Below are 12,720 nucleotides of genomic sequence, written 5' to 3' on the forward strand. Positions count from 1 at the left end.
TGGCGATGGCTTGTTGCAAAACTTGTTACGCACACGTCAGCATATCTCCGCTCAGCTCGGCCAGTCGTTTCCTGCATGCTGCGCAATCGTTCGACAGTTTCTGACTAGGAAATGCGTTTCAAAAGTGTCGAGTCTCGCAAATCACGATGATGAGTGATAATGTTGCTCTTTGAGCGTGAATCAGGCACAACGTGAGGTTTCTATCTCATGCTTTGTCATTGATGACGGTTCCTGTTCTTCTTTGGAGAGCAGGAGGAGAGTTGACAATTTCAGAGTGTTTCCGCAAACAATTGTGAAAAAAAGCTTTTCTATGCTGTTCACAATCCAGAGACCTGTTTCAAAGACTGCACTTTTAGACACGTGTCACACGTGAAAAAGTCACTCCTTACCTTGCATCGACGCGTCGTCTTTAAGGACAGGTGGGCATCACAGACGTGGGTTCGAAAACCACACCACTTACGGCCTATTTGTCGAACTTAAGCATTCAACATGTGCAGTTTACCAGTATCCCGCCGTTGAGAATGCCGTCAGTTAAACGGTAGACCGGGTTGTGGTGTTTCCTTCATTGCCAGGCAGTGTTTAGCAACCGGAAAAGTAAACGGACGCGGTGGATCCACACTCTCACCGTGAAGACTGAGCATGTGAAAGGCTTTTCTCGCTTCTACTCTGAGACGGCAAGACTATACTTTCAGGGATCATTTCTATAGTTTCTGACTAGGAAATGCATTTCAAGAGTGTCTAGTCTCGCAAATCACGATGATGAGTGATAATGTTGCTCTTTGAGCGTGAATCAGGCACAACGTGAGGTTTCTGTCTCATGCTTTGTCATTGATGACTGTTCCTTTTCTTCTTTGGAGAGCAGGAGGAGAGTTGACATTTTCAGAGTGTTTCTGCAAACAATTGTGGAAAAAAAGCTTTTCTATGCTGTTCACAATGCAGAGACCTGTTTCAAAGACTGCACTTTTAGACACGTGTCACACGTGAAAAAGTCACTCCTTACCTTGCATCGACGCGTCGTCTTTAAGGACAGGTGGGCATCACAGACGTGGGTTTGAAAACCACACCACTTACGGCCTATTTGTCGAACTTAAGCATTCAACATGTGCAGTTTACCAGTATCCCGCCGTTGAGAATGCCGTCAGTTAAACGGTAGACCGGGTTGTGGTGTTTCCTTCATTGCCAGGCAGTGTTTACGCCCGACTCACATTGTTGCGTTTGAAGGCGTTGATGCAATGGACGGTGGAGGAGGAGTCTGGCGCATGCGGTTCTGTTGATAACGGAGACGTTATAGTGAGATTGACAGGTCAACAAACCAATCAGGTCACTAGTAGGCTTTTACCCTGTGAGTAGTAGCATGCTAACCCTAACCCATCATTAGACAGTGTGCTCAGACACCTTGCAAATCCTATGATAGGTATTTCTCAGTTACAATAAAGGGGTTTTTACATTGTACAGTGTCTATTTCTCGGTAACTTTTAAAAAATCTAACCAAAAAAAAGTCAAACAACCAACTTGTAGGTACAAATACGACCATCTACGGAGTTTGGCAGCCATGTTTTTTTTTTGAGTTTGCCGCTCTGTAGACGTGAGCATATACGGGATATGATTGGCTAGTGCCTGTGCTGTCAGTTATGCATGAAAGGCAATATGATTGGCTGACGCATGCATTGCCTGTTGAAAAGTTAAACCTTCTTCAACTCTTGTCGCGAGCAAAGCATGAAACGCAACGCACGCGAACCAAACGGAGCCACAATTCAGTTCAGCAAAGGATGATGTCACCCCATGCAAAGTGAATGGGGATGCGTTAACCCTGACGCATCAACGCCTTCCAACGCAGCAATGTGAGTCGGGCGTTAGCAACCGGAAAAGTAAACGGACGCGGTGGATCCGCACCCTCACCGTGAAGACTGAGCACGTGAAAGGCTTTTCTCGCTTCTACTCTGAGACGGCAAGACTATACTTTCAGGGATCATTTCTATAGTTTCTGTCGAAGGATTCCCCTGTTAACTTTTTGGAAAATTATTAGAGGATTAATCCCACTCCAAGTATCGTCCTATTTACTAACAGGAATTATGACATTTCTTCTCTATTGGATTTGTTTAATCCTCCTATACAGCCTATACCTTAATACCTTTCGGCCTCTGGTAATTTCTCTAATTAAATATATGATGAGGAGGAGTACAATGGAGCCTGGGACCGTGGCTTGCCTGTGTTAAAAACTAAGAATATCTACGTGCTCTTCCCTCAGTTAACAGGAAAGGGGCCCACCTCTGCTTACCCTCGAAGTGTCGGTCTGTTTGTCCTTCTTGTAGCAGTCGCAGCAAATGTGCTGGATGGGGAAGTGAGTCTTTAGAAAAAGTAGGTCGCTCTCAAAGTTGAAGTTGTAAAAAGTAAGCTTAGTTTAATTTGTAAAAAAGGTAACAATGGTTACAGATAAAAAGTATAAAGGTTAATAAGGATTACTTGTAAAGAGTATAATAAAGAAGTAGCTATATAAAAGTATATTGCTTAAATGTGCAGTAAGAATCTCAAAGCATATGGCTATGAATTCAGTCCGAACGAGACTATGTGAGGCTTCCCTCCAGATATATATAGCAAAAGCAGTCGTGATCTTATACGTCACTGTCATTTCATACATTTTCTATTGTCTTATTTGGGCATCTGTTTGCTCATTGGCTTTCCTAACATACAGCATCGTTTACATGCATTGACATTGCTTAATCACATGTTTTGTTCACTGTGTGTCATAACACATCCTGTGTTTGCCATTTATGGTCTAAATCCTAAATTCTACTCTGAGACGGCAAGACTATACTTTCAGGGATCATTTCTATAGTTTCTGACTAGGAAATGCGTTTCAAAAGTGTCGAGTCTCGCAAATCACGATGATGAGTGATAATGTTGCTCTTTGAGCGTGAATACGGCACGACTGTGAGGTTTCTATCTCATGCTTTGTCATTGATGACTGTTCTTGTTCTTCTTTGGAGAGCAGGAGGAGAGTTTACATTTTTTGACCATTGACTGAAGCCTCAGAGGGGGTGTTTAAGGCTGCTTATGGGCTTAAGGGTGGACCGGTGCTTAAGTCTGGTTATTTCTGGTGCTTGGGGTGCATTGGCAGCCTGCCTGAAAGTTGGAGGTGCCCCCACCGTCCCGGTGCTGCCTCTGGCCAGGGAGGCGGGCGCCAGCTTGGTCTTGTACAACTCATACTTACCTGGCAGGGGCGATACAATGATCAAGAAGGTTGTTTGCCCAGGGCTATCGGAGGATATATCGTGGATTATCGAGAGAGTGGAACAAGACGACGGTCATGGTCGTGTTTGGAGAGAGGAAAAATGCTGGCCGTTTCGAGCTGCTGGAAGACCTGGAAATGGACCGACTTCAATTCAGCCGTCAGATACTCCAGAAAGAACTTGGATTTACAACCAACCAATTGGAATATATTTTTGCCTTTCCTGGTAAGAAGATTTTTGAAGTAGTTTTTACAAGCCTGAAAAATGTTGAGACCTGTTGTGCCAGATTCAGTCAGAAGAAGAAGGAGAGTCAATCCTTTAAGAAAATATGTTTTACACCGCTTGCAGAGAGAGATTTAAAGATTGTGCATGTCATGATGTATTCTGAAAGAGTCAAAATGGAGGACATCACCACATGGCTCGGGAGATATTGTACTGTCCTGACGGGGACTGAAGCTAAAGATATTGATGGTGTTAAAACTGGTGAGAGAAGATTTCAAGTGCGGCTCCATAGAGTTGGAGAGGAAGTTCAGCATTTAACTAACACCATTCAGCTTGGTGCCTACAGAGGTTCTGTGTTTTACTTTGGACAACCGAAGGAATGTAGACGCTGTAGAAGCAAAGAACACCTTGCTGCCCAGTGCACAGCTGAAATTTGTAAGATGTGCAAGAGCACAGACCATCCAACGTCACAGTGTAATTCAGCCCCAGTTTGCAACCTCTGCCAATCGAAAAACCATAGATTCAAAGACTGTCCACGAGCCTATGCTAACAGAGTTAAAATGTCTGCAGCTCAATTACAAACTGAGTGTACCATCAGCAGCCCTTCAACTAGCGAACAGGCCGAGGTCGTTATACCAGAAGCACATGTCCCCAACATGGCCGCCGCCACACCTGAACCTGTTTGTAAAATGGCTGACGCCACACCTGAAACTGATGGTAACATGGCCGACTCCACACCTGAACTCGTTGGTAATGATCAGGCCCCAGAAACTATCAGCTCCCAGACCATTGTTGATATAGAAACCAGTCTTCTTCAATTAGTGAGTGAGAGCACAGTTGAAGGCAGCTGGGATAACCAAAGACAACCTGACGAGATGGAGTCTGCAGATTCAAACACTGCCTCCCCTTTTGAATCATCAAGTTCTGGAACCCCTTCACCTGCCCTTTCTCCCCCTAGTGGTGAACAGATGGAAGGACTAGACAGCAGAAAGAGGGTCCTCACCACCTCCTCTGGCGAGGCACAGTGGGGCGCCCAAACGACCTGGTCCCCTAAATCCCCCCTTGCAACTCCCTTTTTGTCACCTAGTGAAGTCCTTGTCTTCTCAGAAGCGACCCAAATGACAGAAAGAGCCTCACCTACAAACAGCTCTATAGCCAGACCACCAAAGAAAAAGAAACGTGACAAGAAAAGAAACAGCAAATAGTGACCGACATTTCTCTCTCATCATTATGGATGGTTTTAAAATAACAACCATTAATGTGCGAGGTATTAATGATCCAGTGAAATGTACAGCAATTTTTGAACATCTAAGAACGCTAAAAAGTGATATTTATTTCATACAGGAAGGCTGGCTATCATATAAAGAACATTATAACACTTTACAAGCTAGATGGACCCAGGGCCCTTCAGTATGGTCAGGAGACAACCTAAATAGGGCATCTGGCATTGGGATACTTTTTAAAAGTGGTAACACTGAACTTCAAAGAGTCCAGATTATCCAGGAAGGAAGGCTGCTCTGTGTTGATATTCAGAGAAATGGTGTAGATTTGAGACTTATAAACATCTATTGCCCCACAGATTTAAAAGACCGAATAGAAACCATTTCAGCCTTGTACCCTATCTTGTTATGTAACCGTAAAGTGATTTTAGCCGGAGATTTCAACTGTGTATTAGAAAAAGAAGATAAAATAACTAAAACAGGGAAATACACAGACAGCAGTTCTGACCTTTTGAAAAACATCATAAAAGACTTCAAATTGACTGATGCCTACAGGAAGGAACACCCAGAGACACCAGGATTCACATGGACCAATGGCACAGTGCATTCACGCATTGATCTGACCCTGATGTCGCAGGGGCTTGCTGTGAGAGGGGCCGTTGTGGCACCTGTGTTTTTTTCAGACCACTCAAGCTTGACTTGTAGGGTGGATGTCCCTGGGACTACGAGACCTGGACCAGGATACTGGAAACTGAACATAACTCTCTTGGATAACAAGAAAACCGAACAAAGATATGAAGAACACTTCCATGATTGGACAACCCTAAAGAGTCTTTTTTCTTCAGCTACTGAATGGTGGGAAGACATTAAGGGGCGAACAAGAAGTTTCTTCCAGAGAGAAGGAAAAAGGAAAGCTTCTGGGAGAAGGGCATTTCTGAAGAGGTCACAAGGAAGACTACAAAGACTTTATAAAATGCAGCAAGAGGGTTTTGAAGTGCAAGAAGACATTACACTTCAAAAAGGGAATATGGCTGCCATTGCCGGTGAACACGCGAGAGGGATTATAGAGAGGAGTAGGGTCCAAAGAACTGAAAAGAATGAAAAATGCACAAGTTACTTCTTTAGCAAAGCTCAGAAGCCTCGGATAACAATTCAAGAGCTAAAAAATCCAGATGGCACCAAAGTAAACACACAAACTGAGTTAATGAAGGTAGTGGAAAAGTTTTACACAAACCTTTACAAAAAGACCGTAACAAGCGCTCTACAGCAACAATGGTTTCTGAACAAAATTGATAAGTTCTTGTCAAATGAGGAGAAGGACAGATTAGATAGTCCCATTACACTGCAAGAGGTACAGAAAGCCATAGATACCCTGCCAAAAAAGAAGGTTCCAGGTCTTGATGGCCTACCAGGGGATTATTACATGACATTCAAAGACATCTTGGCAGAAGAACTCTTGAGAGTTTTCACAGAGTGTCAGGAAAAGGGGACACTACCTGGCAGCATGCGGGCAGGATGTTTTTCTCTCCTCTTCAAAAAAGGGGAAAAAGCAGACATGAAGAACTGGAGACCAATAAGTCTTCTAGGGACCGACTACAAAATCTATGCGAAAATGATGTGCACCAGACTACAAACAGTGATTGCCAAGGTAGTCAGCCAGGAGCAGTCTTGCGGAATACCCAAGAGAAGTATCTCGGATAACCACACGCTAATACGGGATACTCTGCTTTACTCCGAAGAAAGAGGGACACCGGTGAGCATTGTAACGCTGGACCATGAAAAAGCTTTTGATAAGCTTGACAGGGGTTTTATGATGTCGATCCTGGAAAAAATTAACTTTGGGCCCTTGTTCCTGTCCTCAATAAAAATGATGTACAAGGATACTTCCAGTATTACTTTGATAAATGGTCACCCATCAGAAGCCATACCACTGCACTCTGGGTTAAGGCAAGGATGCCCTCTATCTGCATCATTGTATGTCCTATGTATGGAGCCCTTAGCCAATGTGATCCGCTCTGACATGAATTTAAGAGGGGTGCCTATTCCCGGTGGGAGCGGAAGACAGGCCAAACTCTCTATGTACATGGATGACATCACCCTCTTTGCTGTGGACAACCTCTCCATATGCACAGGCTTGGCTATATGCGGTCAATTCTCTGAAGCCACTGGGATTAATTTGAATGTAAATAAAAGTGAAATCCTGTACACGAATTGGACAGAAAAGAAAATACCCCTTGGCTTGGCAGAACAAGAAAAAAATATTAAGGTGCTTGGAATACATTTTGGAAAAGAAACAGAAAAGAAAAATTGGGGAACAAGAGTGAACAGAATCAAGCAAAAGTTTTTCCTATGGAAGTCACGAGACCTAACAATGCTTGGAAGAGTCATGATTGCTAAAATGGAAATCCTTTCAGCGATGACATACCTGGCAATGATCCTTCCAGCCCCTGGCCCCTTCATCACACAGGTCCGCAGAGAAATGTTCCGCTTTATCTGGGGAGGAAAAACAGAGAGGGTGAAAAGAGAAACCATGCACAAACCAGAAGCGTTAGGGGGCAGAGCAGTGCCAGACATCACAAAGACCTTTAATGCAATGTTTCTGAGTAAGATCCTAAAGGGAATGGCGGAACAAGGAGATGAGAACTTGTGGACCCTCTTTGCTAAATTCTGGGTGGGCAGATACCTACCTGGGAAGAACTGGGAGAGGAGATCTCTCACTTTACCATCCTCAGACACCAGACCTGACCTCTATCAAAAGGTCAAGGATTTCCTGGTCCAACACAGAGGGACTCTTTGTGCAGACTCTGATCTAAACAGGAAAACAATCCAAGACTTGTTGACAAGATCTAACCTGAGAGTAGAAACTATCAGGGCACTGACAGAGAACCAGTGTTCTCAAGCTTGGAAACGCTCTTCTTCCTCATTTCTGTTAAATAAGCACAAAGATGTGGCTTGGAAAGTGGCCCAAAACTGCTTACCGACAAGAACAGTTCTCTACAGATCACCTAGTCCTAAATGTATTAGAGAAGGCTGCCAAAATGAAGAGACAATTGATCACGTTTTCTGGGACTGTACATTTGCTAAACTGATATGGAATGTTTTTAAGCCATGTGTTGGAAATTTTAACATTGTTCTGTGTAAAGAAACTGTATTATTTGGTTTATATACAGGAAAGAATGAACAAGAATTTTGTAGGCCTTGGGCAGTTATAAATTGTATCAAATGCACTCGGTGGGTGGTGAGAAATATGCTATTCTTAAAAAGAGAAACGATTCCTCTGGGCCGAGCAAAAAGCATGGCAATGAACTCTATTAAGGACTATGTTACAAGAGACTGGCTGAAACACGGTGAAGACGAAACAAAAAAAATGTGGGGACTGAATAATAGGGGGAACTTGTTTTGATTGAAGCCCATGTATTGTAAAAGAGATTGTATGAATTTAATACTACTTGATACGAATGTAACTTTGTTTGCTATTTATTAATAGTGTGACTGTGATATGTATGTTCTGATATGGACTCCCAGACTGGGAAAATTTGTATGTATGTTTTTGTGTGCCTCAGAAACACAATAAAATTTGAAAAATTGAAAAAATTGTTTGCCCAGGGCGAGGCTCGGCCATTGCACAGCCGTGTCGTGCTGACCCCTGCGAATTCCTCAAATGTAGGAATCTCGACTGCACAATTTCTGGTAGTGGGGGACTGCGTTCGCGCTCTCCCCTGAGGTGATGGTTTAATGACAGACTAAAGCGCCGGCTTTGACTCGGAGGGCTGAAAGGCACGGCGATGATCTCCAGCAAGGGCTATTTGAAATGTGCGGAGGCTGCAATTGGAGGAATATTGAGGACTAATTGGAATGTGGGGAGGCTGCAAATGAAGGCATATTGAAATTGCAATCTTTGGCAAGTTGTATGTCGTCTGAAATATGGATTCCTAAACTGGAAACGCCTCGTACGTTTGTTATGGAACGCTACTTAAGGCGAGACACGGCAGGCAAAAACATCGTTTTTTCAGCAGTGGTCAATTTTGAGATTTTGAGCTAGTTCACTCCCTAAACATGTAATCTTTCATACTAGCATAAAGAAAATATCCTAATTATACATTAATGTGTATATTTATTCACATTTTGTCTGTTCGCGGCGTCAGCATTCTCATAGGTTTCCAGGAAAGTTAGCATTCTAACGTAACGTGCTGTGTGTCGGCTTTCTGATTCCTTTCATGTTTGGTACCGTTGGAAAGCGCTATAGCTCTCACACAACGTTATCTAATCCAAATAAGGACATTTCCTTTCCAGCAGTAACCAATGATGTTAGCAAAAACGGGGGTTTAAACCTAAGGACGCAATTTCATTGGTTTGCGGTGGTTTCTGATAACGTGATTGGCTCAGACGCATCACGTGGTATGGCTTGACACTTCCTGAATCTTTAAATGCGGTTTTCTCAAAATGAGTTTTTGGTCATACTCCAAGGATCATAACTCCACTTCAGTTCAACCTATATACACCAAACTTTCCAGTCTCGTACCCAACTATATTATGAAGACATTTACAGAGGGATTTGTAAATATATTATTCCTAGCCTGAATTATATAACATTATATCCCCAAAAACATAGCGAAAATCGACTTTCTAAGGCTATTGACAGTCTTTTCTGATTTACAGGAAAACAAAAGTAGATATCCATAAATCCCTCTGTAATTTTTTTCCCATCTAATATGCCAACAAAATGGAAAAGGATTTTTTAACCTGGCTTTATCCCATGATCAGACATGGTCTTTTAAACATTATGCAAATTAGCGCATATTTAATGAGATAACGCCTAATTTGCATATTGAAACATCAAAATACAAAAAACTTGTAATACATTTTTTTCTCATCTAAACATGACTAATCAACTGAGAAAGTTTCATGGTGATACCTTTTATTTAAGATTTTTACCCTATTCACCTGTAGTGTCTCGCCTTAAGTTTAAAGATGGAATTTGTTTGCCCAGTCCAAACTGGTTAACCATGGGTAGACCACAAAAAAAGTTGAAAATATTTCAAAGTCCAAACTGGTTAACCATGGGTGAAAAAAAAAAAAGAAAAAAAGTGGAACATTTTTCTAATTCCAAACTGGTTAACCATGGGTTAGCTTTTCTTTTTGGTTGACCATGGGTCTTAGATCCGTAGGCTGCGCACCATTGACTCAAGCCTCAGAGGGGGTGTTTAAGGCTGGTTATGGGCTTAAGGGTGGACCGGTGCTTAAGTCTGGTTATTTCTGGTGCTTGGGGTGCATCGGCAGCCTGCCTGAAAGTTGGAGGTGCCCCCACCGTCCCGGTGCTGCCTCTGGCCAGGAAGGCTGGCGCCAGCTTGGTCTTGTACAACTCATACTTACCTGGCAGGGGCGATACAATGATCAAGAAGGTTGTTTGCCCAGGGCGAGGCTCGGCCATTGCACAGCCGTGTCGTGCTGACCCCTGCGAATTCCTCAAATGTAGGAATCTCGACTGCACAATTTCTGGTGGTGGGGGACTGCGTTCGCGCTCTCCCCTGAGGTGATGGTTTAATGACAGACTAAAGCGCCGGCTTTGACTCGGAGGGCTGAAAGGCACGGCGATGATCTCCAGCAAGGGCTATTTGAAATGTGCGGAGGCTGCAATTGGAGGAATATTGAGGACTAATTGGAATGTGGGGAGGCTGCAAATGAAGGCATATTGAAATTGCAATCTTTGGCAAGTTGTATGTCGTCTGAAATATGGATTCCTAAACTGGAAACGCCTCGTACGTTTGTTATGGAACGCTACTTAAGTTTAAAGATGGAATTTGTTTGCCCAGTCCAAACTGGTTAACCATGGGTAGACCACAAAAAAAGTTGAAAATATTTCAAAGTCCAAACTGGTTAACCATGGGTGAAAAAAAAAAAAGAAAAAAAGTGGAACATTTTTCTAATTCCAAACTGGTTAACCATGGGATAGCTTTTCTTTTTGGTTGACCATAATTTTTTTCCCATCTAATATGCCAACAAAATGGAAAAGGATTTTTTAACCTGGCTTTATCCCATGATCAGACATGGTCTTTTAAACATTATGCAAATTGGCGCATATTTAATGAGATAACGCCTAATTTGCATATTCAAACATCAAAATACAAAAAACTTGTAATACATTTTTTTCTCATCTAAACATGACTAATCAACTGAGAAAGTTTCATGGTGATACCTTTTATTTAAGATTTTTACCCTATTCACCTGTAGTGTCTCGCCTTAAATGCGATTTTCTCAAAATGAGTTTTTGGTCATACTCCAAGGATCATAACTCCACTTCAGTTCAACCTATATACACCAAACTTTCCAGTCTCGTACCCAACTATATTATGAAGACATTTACAGAGGGATTTGTAAATATATTATTCCTAGCCTGAATTATATAACATTATATCCCCAAAAACATAGCGAAAATCGACTTTCTAAGGCTATTGACAGTCTTTTCTGATTTACAGGAAAACAAAAGTAGATATCCATAAATCCCTCTGTAATTTTTTTCCCATCTAATATGCCAACAAAATGGAAAAGGATTTTTTAACCTGGCTTTATCCCATGATCAGACATGGTCTTTTAAACATTATGCAAATTAGCGCATATTTAATGAGATAACGCCTAATTTGCATATTCAAACATCAAAATACAAAAAACTTGTAATACATTTTTTTCTCATCTAAACATGACTAATCAACTGAGAAAGTTTCATGGTGATACCTTTTATTTAAGATTTTTACCCTATTCACCTGTAGTGTCTCGCCTTAAGTTTAAAGATGGAATTTGTTTGCCCAGTCCAAACTGGTTAACCATGGGTAGACCACAAAAAAAGTTGAAAATATTTCAAAGTCCAAACTGGTTAACCATGGGTGAAAAAAAAAAAAGAAAAAAAGTTGAACATTTTTCTAATTCCAAACTGGTTAACCATGGGTTAGCTTTTCTTTTTGGTTGACCATGGGTCATTGGGCCTCATTTATAAAACGTACTTACGCACAGAATTGATCTTAGACTGTGCGTGCGATCAAATCCACGTCTAAGTACAGATTTATAAAAACCGTCTTAGACGTAGAAAAGGACGTATCTCTACGTCTGGTTTTAGTTCGTGTAAGTACATTTCCTTGTGGCAATACTGGAGTACTGCAGGAATTTAGAACTCAAAGCGCCGACACGCAGTTTCATTATCATCATCGTGCACCACCGTCACCATTAGGGCTAATGTTTCGCTCAATAAAATCAATTCAACTATTAGAACAATTCACACATGAATGAGATTCACGTCTAATAGGTATTCCGTTTTTATTTCACAAGTGTAAAACATTTCGCTCAATCTATAGCCTATAGAAAGTCTAATAGTGGCTTAGTTTTCATTAGGAGATATAGCTGCATTGGCGTTGTTAGAGGATATTGCCAACTGCGCAATAAGGAGAGAACGGGTGTTTTCGTGATCGCGCACACTTTTTGACACAGGATGATGTATGGCTGATAAGCAGGTAGGCCTACAGCTTGTCGAGAGCGTTGTGCCCAAATAGCCTCTACAGAGGCGCACCAGATGCAACCAGGCCATACACGTTCAGGTTTTGTCTGTTCTTGGATTCCTGGCTACAGGAACGTTCCGATGAGAAATTGGAATTCATTTAGCAGAATTTTGCCCGATGTTCTTCGCAGTATTATCACTTTATATGCCCGTAATGTATTAGATTTCCATACAGTGCCCAGGAAAAGCTAAATGTGTAGGATTTCCTGCGTAAAACAGGGTTCCCAATGTATTTTCATCCAGATTGCGCACACTCAAACAGCCTAGGAAGACCACTTTAATACAGCACATGCCCGTGCGCGGTTGGTAGTGGAGCACAGCAAAGGCATGCCTAAGGGAAGGTGGCGATGGCCAGCGAGACTCCGATGCTGGAGCAGCAGTGCGACAGTTGCGGCCGCTGGTGCTTCGGAGACGTGCCTTCTACATGTCAAATACTTTGCTTTTGCCATTACTCCACCAGACAGGCTTTTCTAACGATGTTTTGGCCCGCATCTGCTGTTCC

The sequence above is a fragment of the Sprattus sprattus genome, assembly GCF_963457725.1.
Source record: "Sprattus sprattus genome assembly, chromosome: 21".
Taxonomy (NCBI): Eukaryota; Metazoa; Chordata; class Actinopteri; order Clupeiformes; family Clupeidae; genus Sprattus; species Sprattus sprattus.